The 18,254-nt window shown below is 35.8% G+C and overlaps 1 protein-coding gene across 1 annotated transcript in view; it reads right to left on the bottom strand.

Annotated features, from left to right (window-relative positions):
• LOC113058569 (serine/threonine-protein kinase NLK-like) overlaps window positions 1–18,254 on the bottom strand; it is a 60,032-nt gene that overhangs the window by 33,009 nt on the left and 8,769 nt on the right. The window lies entirely within an intron of this gene.

The following is an 18,254-nucleotide window of genomic DNA, read 5'->3' as shown; positions in this document are numbered from 1 at the left end:
GAAAACTTAAAGATTCAAATTAAATGTGCATCAAAATAACTGATATTCATACTGTTGTGTAATTTTATTTTTTTTGTCAGCAAAAACTTTTCAAATACATAGAGAATATTTGATATATCGACCAGAACTTATCTGCAATTTAATCATATATTCTGATGAATTTTAAAGAGATAATTTGTTGGGAATAAAAAGGCAAGCGCTGAAGGGCCCTCAGTAATGGCTTTGAATGTTGCCGGTTTGTGAACATCTTTTGTCGTCACTGTACTACGAGCAGCTTGATGTGACCTTACTGAGAGATGCCAGTTGGCATAAGTGCCTCTTCTTCTTCCCTGAACAGTAACACATTTTCAACAGCAATGTTAAACACATTACACAAATGCAGCTATCATTTCTCCAGCATAAAGTGTCATTTCAACTCTTCGCTGTACAATGCTATAATGCCTGTTCATTTTTATGCATAGACTATGTATGAAAAGAAGACATTTTCTCTCTTGATTTGATAACGTGCATGATTATGAAACAAGGCTTGTGTGTATTTATGCAAACTATAAAGTGCACAATAAGCCCCAAACCAATACACAGACAGGTGCACAGACATATCAAATGTATGCATAAGATTTCCATAAAACAGAATGCTTTAGCTGTTTTTGTCATATAATAATAGTCTCAAATGTGACTAGTAAACCTCAGAGGTGTGATCAGTGTGCACAGTGAGTGTGTCCCTGTACACCTCACCTAAAACAGAACGGAACATTCAGACTGAAAAACAATTCATGCTCACGCAAACACACACACACACACACACACACACACACACACACACACACACACAGACTAGTGTCCTTTTTTTGTTTGTTTTACAGTGTAAAACAAACTAAAGCACAACTTAGCTGATTGCTATAAGCCTTGCAGAATACAGTATTCAATTCTTAACAAAAAGCTTTTTAACAGTAATGTATTCTATATAATAAACTATATGTTATATCACACAGAGTGCTTGATATGTTTACTGGAGCACTGCATGCGGCGGGAAAGTAAGACAAAGTGGAACAGAGTGGTGATGACATATATTAGAGATTTTAAACTAAATAAGTTGTTTATTTAGGGTATGATGAAACTGATCGGGAAAATGAATGATTAACTGAGAAAAAGGTCTCTTGGGTCGGCTCTGTGACACACACACACACACATGCTTGGTCACGGCATGTGATTCACAAGCTGGATTAGAAAACAGCACGAGGAAGAGGGGGAGGAGAGAGAGAGAGAGAAAGCGAGAGATGTTTCTTTTAATAAAAAGGCAAACACTTCAGCACTGCCATCTCTCCTCAGTATCAAAACAAAAGCTACAGCAGGAAATGGAGACAAGTTTCTTGGAAAATAGAGCAATAAAGAAAGACTGTCTTGTATAGATATACACACTAAATGAAAATGTGACAGAAAACGCAATATATTTGCACAGGAAGTTATCCAGGGATAAAAATAATGGAGTTTGCTCGCACATTCCAATCAGACTGTCGCAGCAACACAGTTTTAGGGACAGGGATATCTGTGTTTGAAACCTGTTTGAAAACAATCAGTTTTGCAATTCAGTTTGGTGATGCAAGTGGCAACATTTCAGTTTAATGTTTCACATATAAAAATCTGGCGCTAGAATTCAATATTAATCATATTTGTGATGTAAATCAGTGGGTTAAGAAATTATTTCATCTCTTTCTTAGCTTAGTTTCACAGACGTGCACGTGAGGGAATCATCTAATTTAAATCATTTAAGCTTTCTCAGCAGCCTTGCCTCAAAAGCCCTCCTTCCACTGTTTCCAGGTGGCAGGAAAATAATGGCAACATGAGGCCATGTGAGCCCACACTTCAGGACTCACGCAGAAGATACCTCCTGGAGATAGCAGAGCGAAACGTCTACAATAGAAAGATACGCTTCACTCTTACTGTCTATTGCTACATCTATTTCTCACTCTCTTTCCCCTCCGCTTTTAATCATCGGCTATTCAAAGATGAAAAGCCTTTCAGAAAGGGAAAAAGATTATCGGAGTACTTCAAACACGTCTTCAGAAACAAAAATGGCTCTTTTTAACATCCTTCTTTATGTTGTAAAAAGCCATGTAGAGGTTGATTTAAGGGCTAGCTGAATACAAGTGGACAAACCCCTTGGGACTAAAGAGTGGTTAGATCCATCTAAAACTACAAAATGTCTCCTCTCACACAAAATAAATCTTGAGTCTGGTTTTTTTTCTGGGTATGTTGCACTTTTAGAGTAGCATATCAAGTTCACAATAATTCAACGTTCTTCATTCTTTCGAGATTGCTGTGTTCGGTTCCATTTTTTTGTGCGTCGTCTAGATGTTTCTGAATGCACAATTTAGCCTTGCAATGCAGTTAGCGTGCACATAACATGTCTTTGAGTCAGTAAGTTAAGCCTGTGGGTAAACCTTATTTGATGTAATTAATTTTCATGAACAAAGGCTTTGCTTTGTTTTCACATTAGGATAAATGATGGCATATAGATATGAGGTAAATGTGAAGTAGTTTAAGAGCTCCTCACACATTATTCCTTTATAAAAACATTTATTATCAATATTAAAAACCATTACAGGGTTAAAGGGTTTGAAAGGGTAATATTTACATATACATTTAATACACACACACACACACACACACACACACACACATATATATATGACTACATCATGAATTATCTGTTAATCATTATTATTAGTTAATCATTAATGACTAATGAAAGTTTATATGTTTGGTTTGGGGTCAGTAAAATTAATACAGTTGTAATGAATTAAGTAATTCACTTCAATTCATCAAAGAATCCTGAAATACTTTGCATCACAGAATATAAATAAGATTTTAAATAGATTAAAACAGTAATGTTATTTTTTTTAACAATATTTCACAATATTACTGTTTTACTGTGATCAATTAAATGTAGCCTCAGTGAGCATTAGGCACTTCTTTAAAAAAAAAAATAAAAAATCTTATTTAACCCAAACTTTTGCACAGTACTCTGGGATTAAACAAAAAAAAAATTATAGTTTACTTTATATAAAAATTTGCCTAGACCGTTTGATATAGCAAATCTTTTAAATATCCTAAAAATGCTCTGCCATTGACCTTCTCATCAAAATCAACCACCGTTGATCACTCAAAGGTCTTGACCTTGTTACAGCTCTAATGCTAAGACCATTCGCTGTACAATGTACTTTTGAACAAACCTGACTGAATACAAACTTGTCTACATAACAGAATAAATGTAGAAGCTCTCATTCAACACATCCATTGACAAACACAAAAACATGCCATCTTATTGTACTGTGTAATTATACAATTATGCTGTGTAGATGGAGATAGGAACTTGCAAAGCTGGTCTAGGAAACGCAGAAGAATCTCAGGTGCAAAGCTCAAACTCAAGGGGAAATCTGGAAGCGAAAATCCATAAGACAAAAGAAAAGCAGATCATCTCATGAATATTACAAGAGCCATATCCACTTTGCGTAGCCAAGTCTCACTCCTTGAAGGTTTGTTCTAGTCTCAAAGGCTATTGATTCTGCTTGGCTAACACATGCAGATCCGTATCGCAGACAGATTGCCGTATTTTGTATCAATATAATACCAGTTGGTGGATACAACAATGTGCTGACGAAAATCTACCCCAAACCAGGAGAACGGAAGCCATGTAACAAGTGGTTAATTCCTGTTGAAGTGCATCTCGTGATAAAAAGCCTCTCTGGAGAAGTGTTTTTATTTGGGTTGGCCGCTCTGAACTGTGTGAAACCTATAGAGATCAGCCTGTAATCTGAGGCCAGACATTTTACCTCAGTCATTAATAATTCAACATTAACCATATTCACATTGGTAACGAGGGATAATGGCATGTTTGAAAAAAAAAAAAAAAAACTGTATTTTTAGAAACAAAAGAAGATTTCAGAGTGCTGGCAAGGACGTATTTTTCAGTGAGGCTTATTTAACAGTTTCAAGACAACAAAAAGAAGCCAATTCAGATTTGAAAAACTTCATATTTGTTTACCTTGTCCCTAAAGGAACTGTCCTCTAAGTGTTTGGTAAATTGCACAGTGCTTTGTAAGTATAAAAATTCGCACTGTAAACAGAAAATATACAAATTACAAATTACTTTAAAAATGAATAAACAATTATAGCCAATTAAAAAAAAGACATAAATATGCATCTCCAGGTACTGTTCAAAAGTTTGAGGTCAGTAAGTTTTTTTAAATAAATTGATTATTTTATTCAGCAAGGTACATCATAAATGAATCTACAATTCATCTACCTAACCGCCTTTTTATCTTATCCCAAATCAGTATGATACATTTATAATTAGGGATGGGCGTTTTCTGCAAATATCACATTTGAATATTTGAGCTCACAAAAACAAATATTCAAATATTTGTTTATTTAAATTAAGTTTAATGAGACAGACATTATTTTTCAGCAACATTTATTGTTTCCGTAATTCCGTAGCTTGTTCGGGTCGTCTCCGCTGCAGAGTAACACACACCTGCGTGAATCGCCATAGACAGAAACTTGGAGAAGTATATCCAGTTAGAATGTTCTTCTGTGGGATGTGTGCAGTTCTGTTTATAGACCGCTAGAGCGCAAACATGTACATAGTGTTGCTTTAAGCAGCAGTAACTGTTTTCAGCATTAATAATAAGAAGAAATATTTATTGAACAGCAAGTCGGCATGTTAGAATGATTTCTGAAGAATCATGTTACACTAAAGACTGGAGCAATGATGCTGAAAATTGAACTTTCAAACTTGTTGAGCACCAACATGAAAGTTCAAATGTCATATTAGAATTAACGGATCGATGCATGAACTTTCAATCAAAATGAAATCCAAATGTTTAAGAGGAGTTAAGTTAAATAACATGTACATGATCAACAAATTCAAGACTGTAGCACTCGACCGACAGTGAGCTTTCAGTCAGCTGCTTTGAAATTCTCTCAAGGTGGTCCTATACCTATTTTACTGTTGAGCCCTGAGAGTTAAAAGCAAGCAAGTAGAAAACACATTCAATGGCACTTGACAATTAACTGCTTACTTAAGTGCATTAATACTTAATGGCTTCTCTCATGCCAGAAGATGGCAGACGCTGTTTCGAGCGCACACACTCTGAATACTTCATGGGCAACATTTTAAAGAGGAACTAGACACTGTTGATTTATGATACATTGCCTTTTTTGCAGTCGCAGAGGAAAAGCACTAAGAGAATCTGGCTTTTTCTTTGCCAGCCCTGGGAGGATAGAGTGATTGCAGGGTTTTTGGCAGTGCCACACAGCTCTCCATCCCCAGCCGCTTTGATTTTCCTAATTAATCTACAGAGCCCGGCCTCTTTTCCAGCCCTCTGCACAGATTCTTCCCCCTCAACCTCAAATAACACACAGCGTCTGATTCGCTGATGAGTTCAAATCAGCACGTCAGTCAGAGTTTGCGTCAGAGTCGTTACGCACGTTGACTGTTTAACACGCTGCTCCCTTGAGGTGGATGGGGTCTGAAGGTTGTGTTTAAATTAGCCTAGCAAGGATTAGCATATGCCTGCATAATGAATCAAAAAGGCAGCAGCACATCGTGTCAGACGATCTGAAGTCCCTGCACGATTCATGTGACACACTTCCACCAGCTCTCAGAACAAGGAGCCAGTGTGAAACTTCACCTTCTTCACACTGAATCAAAACAATGGTTCTTCTGAAAAGACAGCTTCCTTTTAGTTCCAAATGTGAGCAAATAAAGAACTGTATTGTCAAACTCCCAGAAGAATTGCAATATGAAGGGATATAATGTTGCAGAGCTCAAATTCATATTTATATATAAAATAGTTGTTTATGAAGTAACTGAACAGCTTTATTGTTTGTAGAGCGACACACAAGCATCTCTCTCTCGATTGATAATTCATTCAAATAAATGCTATAATTCACTCAAATAAATGTGGTCTTATTGCACTATTTCATCTCTGTGTCTGATTTAAAGCGTGCAGAATGCTAGAGCTAATGAAACGAAACTTATGAAAATAACCGTCATTTCTACCCTTCCAATCCAATATTGCACTGCAAACATCATTAACAGCTTTAACTTGTCAGTGCTGGCAAATTATTGTGGTATAAGCATGTTGGATGGCTCTCCATGTCACGTATTAAAATCATGCACCATCCCTTGCATATATCCATAAACATTGTATAATATTCTATATGATTTATGATCTTAAAATCCCTTCGATGTAAGGCATAAGCTTCACCTTTTTAAATATTTTTATTGTGTGTATATAGACACACAAATACTTTTTTTTACTATATTATAAATAGACAAATATAATATATATATATATGTGTGTGTGTGTGTGTGTGTGTGTGTGTGTGTGTGTGTGTGTGTGTGTGTGTGTATAAAGAATACTGTACATTTAACTTGGACAGAAAGTGGGACCAGAGATTAGGGCTGCACAATTACTCAAAATTAAGTCACAATCGAGATTAGGCAAAAGCTACGATTGTCATGTGCATCTTGTCAGTAAAGCCGGTTATGTGATCAGTAGTAAATCTCCATCACATGCTTTCAGATGGAGCAGCATTTACTGTAGTTCACTGACAAGCTGCGCAAACAACTTTCATAATCACAGAATGATTTCTTCAATATTATAATCATGCGATTCAATCGGTCTGCGATTATGAATGTGGTTTTGCATAGCTAAATGACGATCACATTCGATTAATCATGCAACCTTATAATGGGGTGTCTTGCAACCAGTGTTGCCCACTAAATTTCAGGGGAAGTTGCTAAAGGAAGGTCAATTCGTTGCAAAAAAGTTGCTAAATGATATTGTGATGACATTGCGCAATGACATCATTACATAACACACAAAATTGTCACTACATCAATTATTATTATTTTTATCAAATTAAACAATTGCAAATAACAACAACTTAATTTATGTTATGTGTTTACTGCTAGACATCTCTGGTTTCCTCTTTTTGTGAGATTTAGATGGAAAATGTGTATATTTTTATTGTTTGAGTTACTTCGCAAAAGTTCCTAAAAGTAGTCAAATAAAATTTTAAATAGCTAAATGTGTTGCTAGGTGCTTTTGGAAGAAAAAGTTGCTAGGGTATACTGAAAAGTTGCTAAATTTAACAAGAAATTGCTAAATTGCAACACTGCTTGCATCCCAGTAAAATTATTAGATATACTCTGGAAACTGCATGACGAATATTTAAATGAACTGAAAATTAGTTTAAAATAGCTTTAGATGAAGGACAGCATGTCACATTGTCACTTGCTACCCAATAACACACAATCTGGATATAATGTAAGCCTTTCAAATATCACTGACACAAGAGAAACAGAAATTGATTTGCCGCGGATCTGAATGAGCCGGGACCCATTCACAGATTGCACACACATTAGTGCATCAGTCCCACAATCCTCCACTATTTAAACAGGGGTTCTAGAATTTGGCTTGTGGGTTTGACAAATCGTTTGCTGGATGGTTGTAGATTTAGGTCAATTAATAGTTATTTGGGAAATTAAAAGTGTTACACAATAGAATGGGGTGGGGTGGGGGGGCATTCTATCGTTCTCACAGACTCATTTTCTCAAATCTAATCTGGCTATAAATCTGATTAAAGAGGTAATTTAGGTGGCAGATACAGAATATTAAAAAGAAGTGAGTCACGACAGAAATGAGAAGATGGGATTACTGAAGATTTATGTATTCTCTCACACAGGCAACAAACTCAAATCAAATGTTCATGGAATAAGCATAAATTATTTGCAGCTTTCCAATCTTACTACCTTGGCCTCAGTTCATTTATGTTACTTCATAGAAAGAGGAAATATGACATGTTGAAGGCTGGATTCAATCCTGAGCACATGCCTGCAGCATGTTAGCCAACCGCTAAAAAAAAAAGTCAAAACCCTGACTCACAATCCATTCTCAGTACATTTACGCATTTCAGCCTCAATTTTACCACAGAGCAACACAATGTTAAGTGATTTGGAGGAAGGTTGTATTCAGATTTACACTGTCTGTCATGCGAGGAACTGGTGGTTTGCAATGGCTTTGGTTTAAAGAAATATTACATCTAGAATATCAGTAATTTAAAGCAGGTACTTTCATTTAGAGAGATTTGAAGTACTTTAGACCTACTTAAGTCCCCATCCCACTACTACAGCTGTCTGTCCATGAAAAACTGCTAGCAGTCAAACATGGGGTTCTGATATTGTGTTGACAGCGCAGTGCAGTACAGTGCAAGTTAAATCACAAAAGAATTGTAATCAGATACATTCCTCTACTTGTTAAAATACAAGTGCATTGGTACAAAAAACTGAGTGTTAAATGATTGGATCTGTGCATTAGGTGTAAATGCAGCATATTATGTTGTTAATATTAATCAAAACACAATATTGACAAGAAAACCAGAAAACCATTTATGGTCTTGGTGGGATAACTGCTGCAGGTTTAATAAGCCAATCGAACATGAACAAAACTAGGCCTACTGTGAAAAAGAGAAAAAAACAACCACGAAAGAAACGGCAGGGCTAATTTTAATTACAGACCTGCTTCATAGGCAAACTGAGCATCAAATCAGCAATGTATTATATAAAATAATCATGCAGTGGAGACTACAGCAATTATTTAGGTAGTTTTGTTCTAAATTTGATTACTTTTGTTCTGTTTTCTATTCTTTTGCTGTTTTGTCTATTCATGATATTGTTGTCAGACACCTGAAAAAAACTTAAAGCACTGTTCACTTGATTTGGATCTTTGTTCTATTGTTTGAATTTTGAATAAGATGTTGCAGGTCTCTGCATAACTGATGTGTTAGGCTGAGGCAGTGAAGTGTGTGTGGGACAGAAGCCTGGACGGTAGCGAGAAGCACCCAGCTCTCAAAAAAGCCTCTGATTCATCGTTACTCGTGTTGTTCCAGGGACCCATTCAGCCAGTGTAAAGAGAGATTGCACACAACTACAGAAAGGTATTAGAGTTGTAAATATTAAAGAAACAATCCTCCCTCCCTTATTGCTCAAATGAAAAAAGGAGGAACTGAACAGAACACAAAAATGGAGAAAGAAAGAAATGATAAAAAGAGAAGAGAAGATAAATAGTTTGCAATCTTCAATCAGCTATATGAAACTATTAAATGTATCTTTATTGACAAAACACCAAAAAAAAAAAAAAAAAAAAAAAAAAAAAAAGGGGGAAGAGGCTGTACAGATTACAGAGAGTGATACTGCACAGTCTTGTCCGGTTCCAATAATGCCAATAATTTTATTACGGAGAATAATTCTATTTTCTCAGAGAAAAATTATTAAAAAAAAAAATAATGTTTTGGTTCTCTTGGAATATGTTAAAACGTGTCTTGAAACTATCACTCAAAAAAAAAATTGTTGAACGAACTTAATTAAATTAAGGAAAGGTTTTCCACGAAATTGAATTACATCGTTCCAACAAGATCTAATTTGTTTGATATGATTTGTTGTATATACTTGAATTAATTTAGTCAAGACTTCTAAAAAAAAAAAAGAAGTGTTATTCCTACTAGATAAAGTTTTGCCATCCCTAATAGAGAAAATCTTTTCAGGTTAACTAGGTCTAATTTTGCCATGCCAACTCTAAAAATTATGCCCTGTTAACTACATTTAATTGTGTCATGTCTAATATATCTAACAAAGCCATGTCAACAATATACATTTTTGTCCTGCCTACTAGATAAAATTGCCAACATTTTAATTTTAGCTAACTTGGCAGGTCCTCAACCCAACCACCAGCTCCACACTTCACCACAATGGTAACTCACACAAAATACACCAATATAAAGTCTTTTAAAATGCCCACATAATAGAGCATTAGACATGAAAAAGTCTCCTTATTATCACATTTTACTAAAAACTGCATAAAATAACACTTTATTTCAACATTTTCTCTCCCCATATGCAGTCCTGTGCAAAGCATGATGGGAAGTGTAAAACGTATTTTGAGGTACTTGATTGAAACATGTTCTTTCAAAATGAAAACTTTATGTTAAACCAACGAGTGACAGTTTTAAGTCAGTTTAACATGACACAATCATGTTGAACTGAAAAACAGCCAAAATGGCATTAATTCAACATGAATTGTTCAGGTAAAGTGAACAAAACTGAAAAATCATTTTTTTGAGTGTATATAAGCTTCAGCCATGCTGCCACCTGCTAAATGACTATTCAAGTTAATCAACAAATGGTGTTTTCGAGTTTATATTTTTATCTTGCATTTGAGGTGGCAGAAGTACAAGATGTGAGGAAAACAAAAGTGCCCTTTCTGAAAACATGTTAATTGTGTCATTCTAAACACTGACAGAGAACAATTTAATTTTGCTCATCTGCCTCTTGAACCGTTTTAAAGGAATTATGCAAAACTGACATGAAACCGAGTTAACTTATTTTGCCCACTGTAGGGTTGAGCAGATAAACAATAGTATTGTGTTTCGCTGATGCCTTTGACAATATAAAGACTATTAATATTATTATTTTTTTAAACTATTATTAATAGTATTATAAGGAGAGTATTATTATCTAATTAATATTAGGGATTATTTGTTCAAATTTCTTGAATGCGTTTTTATGGTGTTGCGCATTATAACCAATCACACACAATTCCGTTGAGTTTATGAATGCAATGGCCAATCAGAGGCATTCAGGTGAGTCATCGCTGAAACACCAGAGTTTTGTTTTTCAGCACGTGCTCTTGCTGACTGATTTGTCTCTCGCAAATTCTCTCATCAGAAACGACAATGTGCAGATGTACATGCGATGCAGTATAGGAGTCTTATTCAATCATACAATGTAGACAGCTTCTATTATTATAAAGGGAGTGTTTTTTAAAGTGAATAAACTCGTGCTAGACTGAAGTCAGTTCTTAGATAATGTAAATGTTCCTTTCTCATTTTCTGTAGCTGCTCAATTTACAGTATATCCAATCTCTCTCTCTCTCTCTCTCTCTCTCTCTCTCTCTCTCTCTCTCTCTCTCTATATATATATATATATATATATATATATATATATATATATATATATAAAATTAGACAGTAACTGATATGCTACGAATATATTATGCATCCCTTAATGGTGTATAACTTTTGTAATAATATTTCATGTTAAAACTGTAAAAGCTACACATTTTGTTGTTTCCCTTTCTGGTTATTCAAAGGCGCTCAATGATAATTTTTTTCGAAACTCCCAATTTGAAACTATTAACAGGCTGAATGAACACTAAATGAATACGCAGAGACAGAACATACAAAACATACAAAACACACCCAGACAGACAAACACACACAGTCTCTCTCTATTTCTCTCTCTTTCTCTCTCTCTCTCTCTCACACACACACACATGCACTGTCAGAATCGATCAGAAAGAAACGGTGGAGGCCCAAAGGGAAGATGGCATATAATGGATTATAGTGCCACACTTTTGTGCTCCCTCCGGCTCGGAAGGCTGAAAAACATAGGAAGACAAAGGGAGGGCTGGGTGCCATTGGAAAATTTAGGGGAAGTATTCATTTAAGGGGGGCATTAACAGTAAGAGAGACATGAAAGTGCTTCTCTAATCCATACTCTGTGTTATTTGTTTAGTTCCTTCCAACCAGAATCAAATATTTTATTTCATCTCTCTTCAAAGCACCCCAGAGGATGAGAAAACAAAGCTCATGAGCAGGGAGGCAGAGTGAGTGAGCATATGCACAGTGGCTCTCTGAGGATGTTAAATACAAAGTGCTACAGTACATGTGAGGCTCTTTCACTGCTCCCTGTATGCGACTGGTGCCATTTTACATAGACCAACTGAGTAGGACATGAAGTTTTCCCATAGTGAAATCTCAGTTTGCTCATCTCATAACTGGAGTGGAATGTAGTGCACGAGTCAAGTTGTTATATGAACAGTGTTAATCCTTTTAAGTGGTAGAAATAAATGCAATGTGAACACTGTACCTAACATCTCTTTTAGTGTTCCACAAAAGAAATTCAGAAGGGATTGGAATGATAAGAGAGTATATGATGATTTTTCATTTTTAGGTGAATAATCACTTAGAACTGACTCATAAATGGTTCGTCAAAATAATGGATTTATTATTCTATTTTTATCATCAGAACTGTTCTCCAGCAATCTAGACATTTCCTCCAGTCAGCCGGAAGTTTGAAACCTCCATGAGCCCATTAGTGGAACTAGAAGGATTCTAGTTGAATGTCCAAGGGGCCACGGTCAAGCTGCAGTAACCAGCGGCTCTGCTGTGGGATTTACATGCCTACAGTGGGAGGTATCCAGCATGCCAGGCCAAGGGTAAGTCCTGCATGTGCCCTTCCAGCTGCTCAGACTCCACACACCACCCTCCCCCCATCCTCCAGCCCCACTCAAGCCCTCAGGTAAACACATTCAAATAGGATCAGAGAGGCGACCATATGGTATCCTAACAACAGCGGTAATTTGGAGAGGATTTTCAGGTTGAAAGAAGGTGGTGGGGGGAGTACGAGCACAGAGAGAAAAGTACACGCTGGAGTATGATAGTCACGTTTTGTTCATGTCACTTACGGTGTTAATTTAACAAAGATACAACAGACGTCTTTTATTTACAAGGGACTCAAATTAAATGAATGTTTACTGTAGGCTTTGTAAACAAATATTTAAAATAAATATTTAAAATATGCTACTTTTTGGAGTCTCTTATCTTGCTACTACTAATTATAATGATAACTGAAATAGAATATAATTAAAATAGGTAACAATTTTAATGATAAAGCATTATTATTATCATTTTTATTATTATTATTGTTATTATGTATTAACAGAATAATAAGAATGAATTACTATCATTAATAATTATAATTTAACAATATAATATATTTACATTATTCTTATAATAAACAACATAACTATAATTTTAATTATTATTATTGTTAGACAAAAATTATATTATCGTCATCAATTAAATGAACTAAATTAAATATATAAACTACAAATTTTGTATTATCAAGAATCAATTCAATATAATTTATCTTTTGAAATAATAATAATAATAATAATAATAATAATAATAAAACTGCTTTGCTGATATTAGAAAATATTCTGACTAATAACAATAATTCAATAAATAAAAGTACATTAATTATCTGTATAAATATTCACCATTAAATATTAATACAAATAATAAAAACAGTATTTTTAATTATTATCGATAATTATTATCAATAATAATAATAATACAAGATTCAAGATTTATAATTAACATGTATAATAATACATATTAATTATAAATCAGATCACTAATATTGCGGAAGGTCTGGCATGCAATAAACTTTGCTGAACCAAACTGCCAATAGAGTTTGGGAGAGAAAAGGGACAGCATGGACCAGGCACAGTCTGCTGCTGGAACATTTTAGTGCATCATGGGAAAAGGAGAGAGAGGGAAAGCAAAGAGACTAAAAGATGGGTTATCATCGGAGGCTGATTGTGTCTTGTTTGGCTTTGAAACTGTATGGTTCGTTTCCTCACAGAGGCCCCAAGAACTCGTTAGACCCGGTGCCAGCCAAAACTTAGGCTCAGCTACTAGATCTGTGCAGGCTCTGGAGTGGGTATGTGTTTGCGTGTATGGCAACTGTGAATGACGATGAAGGAGAATGTGTTGAACACTGATAGCAGTGGCAGTGAAAGCACAGAGTCACACCCTGAGGTGGAGCGGCCGGACACTTTAACTCGCTCACAATCTTTCACGCTCGCAACATCGAGGGTCAGTTGGTGAGACAAAACCAGATCGCATTTTGGAGAGTTTGCTAACAGGACATAGTACAAGGACAGTCAAAAACTGAGAAAACGTTATTTAACTGGGTTAGATCAGATGCCAACCTTGAAAGCAGAATGGAAATGAGGGTTCACAGTAGGATCTGGCTAAAACATGAGCATACTTCTGTTCTTATATCCAAACCATTTAGCTGTGAAGGCCAACTGTTGGAAAAGCAGCCAAAAGAACTATGAATTCTGACTACACTGAAAACTAGACACAAACTACTTAGTATTCTAGACAGGTTTCACAAAACTCAGACTTATGGATGTGGTTAACAGTGGGTAGTGTGATCACAATGACACACTCATTTCATAAGGCAATATTTTACTACTGTTAATTACTGCTGTTAATTACTACTGTTAAGTACTAATTAGGGATGTCGTGGCCTAGTGGTTAGAGAGTTTAACTCCTAACCCTAAGGTTGTGGGTTTGAGTCTCGGGCTGGCAATACCACGACTGAGGTGCCCTTGAGCAAGGCACTGAACCCCCAACTGCAGCATAAATGGCCGCCCACTGCTCCGGGTGTGTGTTCACAAGTGTGTTTTCGCTGCTGTGTGTGTGCACTTCGGATGGGTTAAATGCAGAGCACAAATTCGGAGTATGGGTCACCATACTTGGCTGTATGTCACGTCACTTTCTCTTACTGACTGGGTCAGAAAGAATTAAAAAAAAGAAATTAATTTTATTCAGCAATGATGCAATACATTGATCAAAAGTGGCAGTAAAGACATATAATGCTACAAAAGATTTCTATTTCGCTTCACAGCTTCGTCCTGTGTCCCAAGGTTAAGATCTTTTGGTTTAACAGCTTCAGTTTAATTTCTAGGATACTCAAAATACAACTGGAGCCTAATCCACTCATTATTATTTTAGGAATTTCAGACGATATTAAAAGGTTAAACAGCTACCAACAATGCTTCCAGTCCTATAGTCTCACCAACGCAAAGAAGCTACTTCTCATGCACTGGAAAAATAAAGAAACACCCTCCACAAAGATATGGCTTAGTGATCTTACTAACACTCTCCACTTAGAGAGAATAAAATATATTCTTATGGATAAACTCCCACACTTTGAAAAAGTGTGGTCACCTCTCATTCACTATCTCACGCCAGGCAGTGGAAATGAATGTTTCCCTCTAACTATAATATAGTAGTATTTAGGCGGAAGGATAAGGCTGGGTAGGGTAGGGAAGAGGGATTATTTAGTTTTTTTTTTCTGTACTCAGTATGTCTATCTGTTGATTCTGTTCTTCTTTTACCATTGTTGTATGTTCTAAAAACAAAAAGAGGACAGTAGGTCCTAACTGCACATATTTCTATGTGGATATACATTATACTCTTGTGAATGATGTAGATAATATAATGATGTGAATATGTGCTCTAATAAAAATTTTTGAAACCAAAGATTTCTGTTTCAAATATTTTTTTTTTTTTATGTTTTAGCTGCAATTCCTATTCACCTCCATTATAAGTCTGACAGACTGCAACGTTTGTGTTAAAAAATCTTTGTTCGCGTTCTACTAAAGAAACAAAGTCACCTAAATTTTTTATTACCTGGGGGTAAGCAGATACATATCAAATTTTCATTACTATCCCTTTAAGCCCGACCATAAACTACAGAATCTGTTTAAATATTGTTGTGTGTAAATACCTTGCAAATGCCTTGCTACTGTCAACTACATGAATACTGTGGTATATGTGGTATAGCAGAATCTCTACACACATCACATACAGTCCTACAGTCGATGTGTTCTAATAATGCAGTGATGTGTGGAAGTGAGGTTTTGGATAATTTAATTTTAGAAAAATCAGTCAAGATAACAACAAAGCTCTCAATCACACTATGAACCCAGTTAGGAAGGCCAAAACATGCTTTAGATAAATGGATGCTATTATCCAGGCAGCTCTCCTATTGAGGATGGTTCCAGTAATGGCAGATGCCCTGGCCACTTCCTCCCGCTTTCACCAAGAACCAATCATGCTCAGTCCAGCTAGGCGCAGCTCGAGAAAAACTGGAGCTTCTAATCAAACTGTACAATGACAGGGCCAAAAACAGGGTGGTGTTTGTTGTGCTGAGGAAATGGGTGAAGAGATAATTACACCAAAACGGCAACTTCATCCATTCCCCAACTTCCTACAGTCCATCATCAGTCCCAATAAACACTTCCGGATATTATTTCTTGCTTTCCCTGGAGCATCTCTGCTAGCAGGACTCCAGAACAAGTGTGAGGATCACAAAATAATGTTGGTGATGCCCTGAGGACAGTCATGCCTGAGTGGGGGTATTCGTGGCCTCTCGCCACCACACTCACTAAAGTTTTAAGGCAAACACTGACTGACTCAAGCCTGAGTCAAGCAACCATTCGCTTGCACTCCATGTGATGAGTCCACGTCAGAATTGCAAGCTAAAGCTAGTTTACAGGTAACCTAAAGTTTTGCTGGGAACCTAAAGCTTTGCTGGGATGACCCTCATATAAATCAACCACTGTTGCGGTCAAACTGCCTAGTAGGGCTGCAAGATATAATAACATTGATATTCTGATATGGTTTAATGTGTAGTCAGATTGCAACTCCTGTTCTTTAATGAAATAAATATATGCGCTGCCAGTAAAGCATGGCAATGTGTTCATTTACATGCATGCAGAAGTGTTATTTTAATATCACTGAGACACTATCAAAGATTTTTTTCCTCTTAATTCTAAAGATTGTAATTTTTTTCAGTATTTGTCATTTAAAAAATAAAAATAAAATAATAATAATATATTGCAGAAAAATAAGACATAGTATTTGTCTTGTATTTCCAATATCGTAATATATATAATTTTGAAGAGTACAAAAATAGGGCTGGTTTAGCTAAGGGTGTGTTTCACAAATCTGTTTTGAAAGGATGGCAAACAAACTAGACAGATGGCCAGAGATATATTCAAATTCCTTGTTTTAAAGACATCCTTTCGGTGGATATTGTTTCTATATTCAAATATGACCGAGAGAGATCCAAACCACATCTATAACATTTATCTATACTATGCTTCAGAGGAATCCAGGTAGATTTTTATGCAGAATTGAGAGCGGGCAGCTAATAGGACAGCTATAAATAAGCGCAAGGAGTGTCAGGGCTCTAAATGGAACGGTTCAGTTTGAGCAGAGGGCTTTTTAATTAACAGTTCTGCCCTCGGAGGAAGAGATGGTCTTCACAGTATTAAAGCTAAACCGGTCAGACCTCTGCTCCACCAGACACACAATACACAACCACATCCCCTTTGAAAGATCACTGGTTAAATCTCCATCAGTAATGAGAGAGAAACAGAGGTGGGAACCAAAAATGAGCCAAAGAGGACGAATAGATGAAGAGGAAATGGCTGAATTTCACGAAAACTATTAAGAACGTCTGACTCATATTTCACCCCAAGATTAAAGAAATTATAAATGTGATATGCATAAGGAAAACGAAGCCTGAATTCAGACCATTAAGTCAATTTTACACGGACTGTAATTTGAACTGTATTTAATATTATTTTATGCACTGACAATATTTTCTTGATGATATACTATTAATAAAGACCTTTATTTATAACAGACCTGACTGAAAGTAACATTTAATTTTCATTTAGTAATTTATCTATAAATCACAACCAGATGAATTTGCACTCTTTGTATAGTGTAATTTTTCTGGAAAATCAACTAATAAGAAATATCGCATTTTTAAAGTACAGTTGTATCCATATATAATGGCAGAAATTGTACAGAATTTAGTGAAATAAATAGTCTTAAAAGAGCTGTTCACTCATAAGTGAACATCTACTTGGCCCCAGGTTATCAAAGATGTCGATGAGTTTGTTTCTTCACTGGAACAGATTTGGACAAATTTATCATTTCATCACTTGCTCACCAACGGATCCTCTGCAATTTATGGGTGCCGTCAGAATGAGAGTGCAGACGGCTGATAAGACATCACAATAATCCATAAAATGACTTCATGTCTTCATAAACAAATCCATCAAGGTAGTTTTCACTTTAGACAGATGTCTAAACTTTAGAAGTTCACTATCCATAATACTGTGAAAAAGTCACCTCAACTGAATCAGCAGAGAAATAGGCACAGATCAATCACTGTTTCTGTTTTGTTTTGTTTTTTCACTGGCGGAAGCATTAATATGGATTATGTATTTTGGCCAGAAGCATAGGTTTAAAGTTAAAATACCTTGATGAAATTAAGTGTCATTTGATGGACTGGAGTCATGTGGATTATTCATGAATTATTGCACTGTTTTTATCAGCTGTTTGGGCTCTCATTCTGACGGCACCCATTCACTGCAAAGGTCTGGTGAGCAAGTGATGTAATTTTACATTTTTCCAAATCGGTAACGAAACAAACTCATCTACATCCTGAATGGCATGAGGGTGAGTAAATG

Source organism: Carassius auratus, chromosome 40 (genome assembly GCF_003368295.1).
Source record: "Carassius auratus strain Wakin chromosome 40, ASM336829v1, whole genome shotgun sequence".
Classification (NCBI taxonomy): Eukaryota; Metazoa; Chordata; class Actinopteri; order Cypriniformes; family Cyprinidae; genus Carassius; species Carassius auratus.
This window is presented reverse-complemented; position numbering and strand designations above follow the sequence as displayed.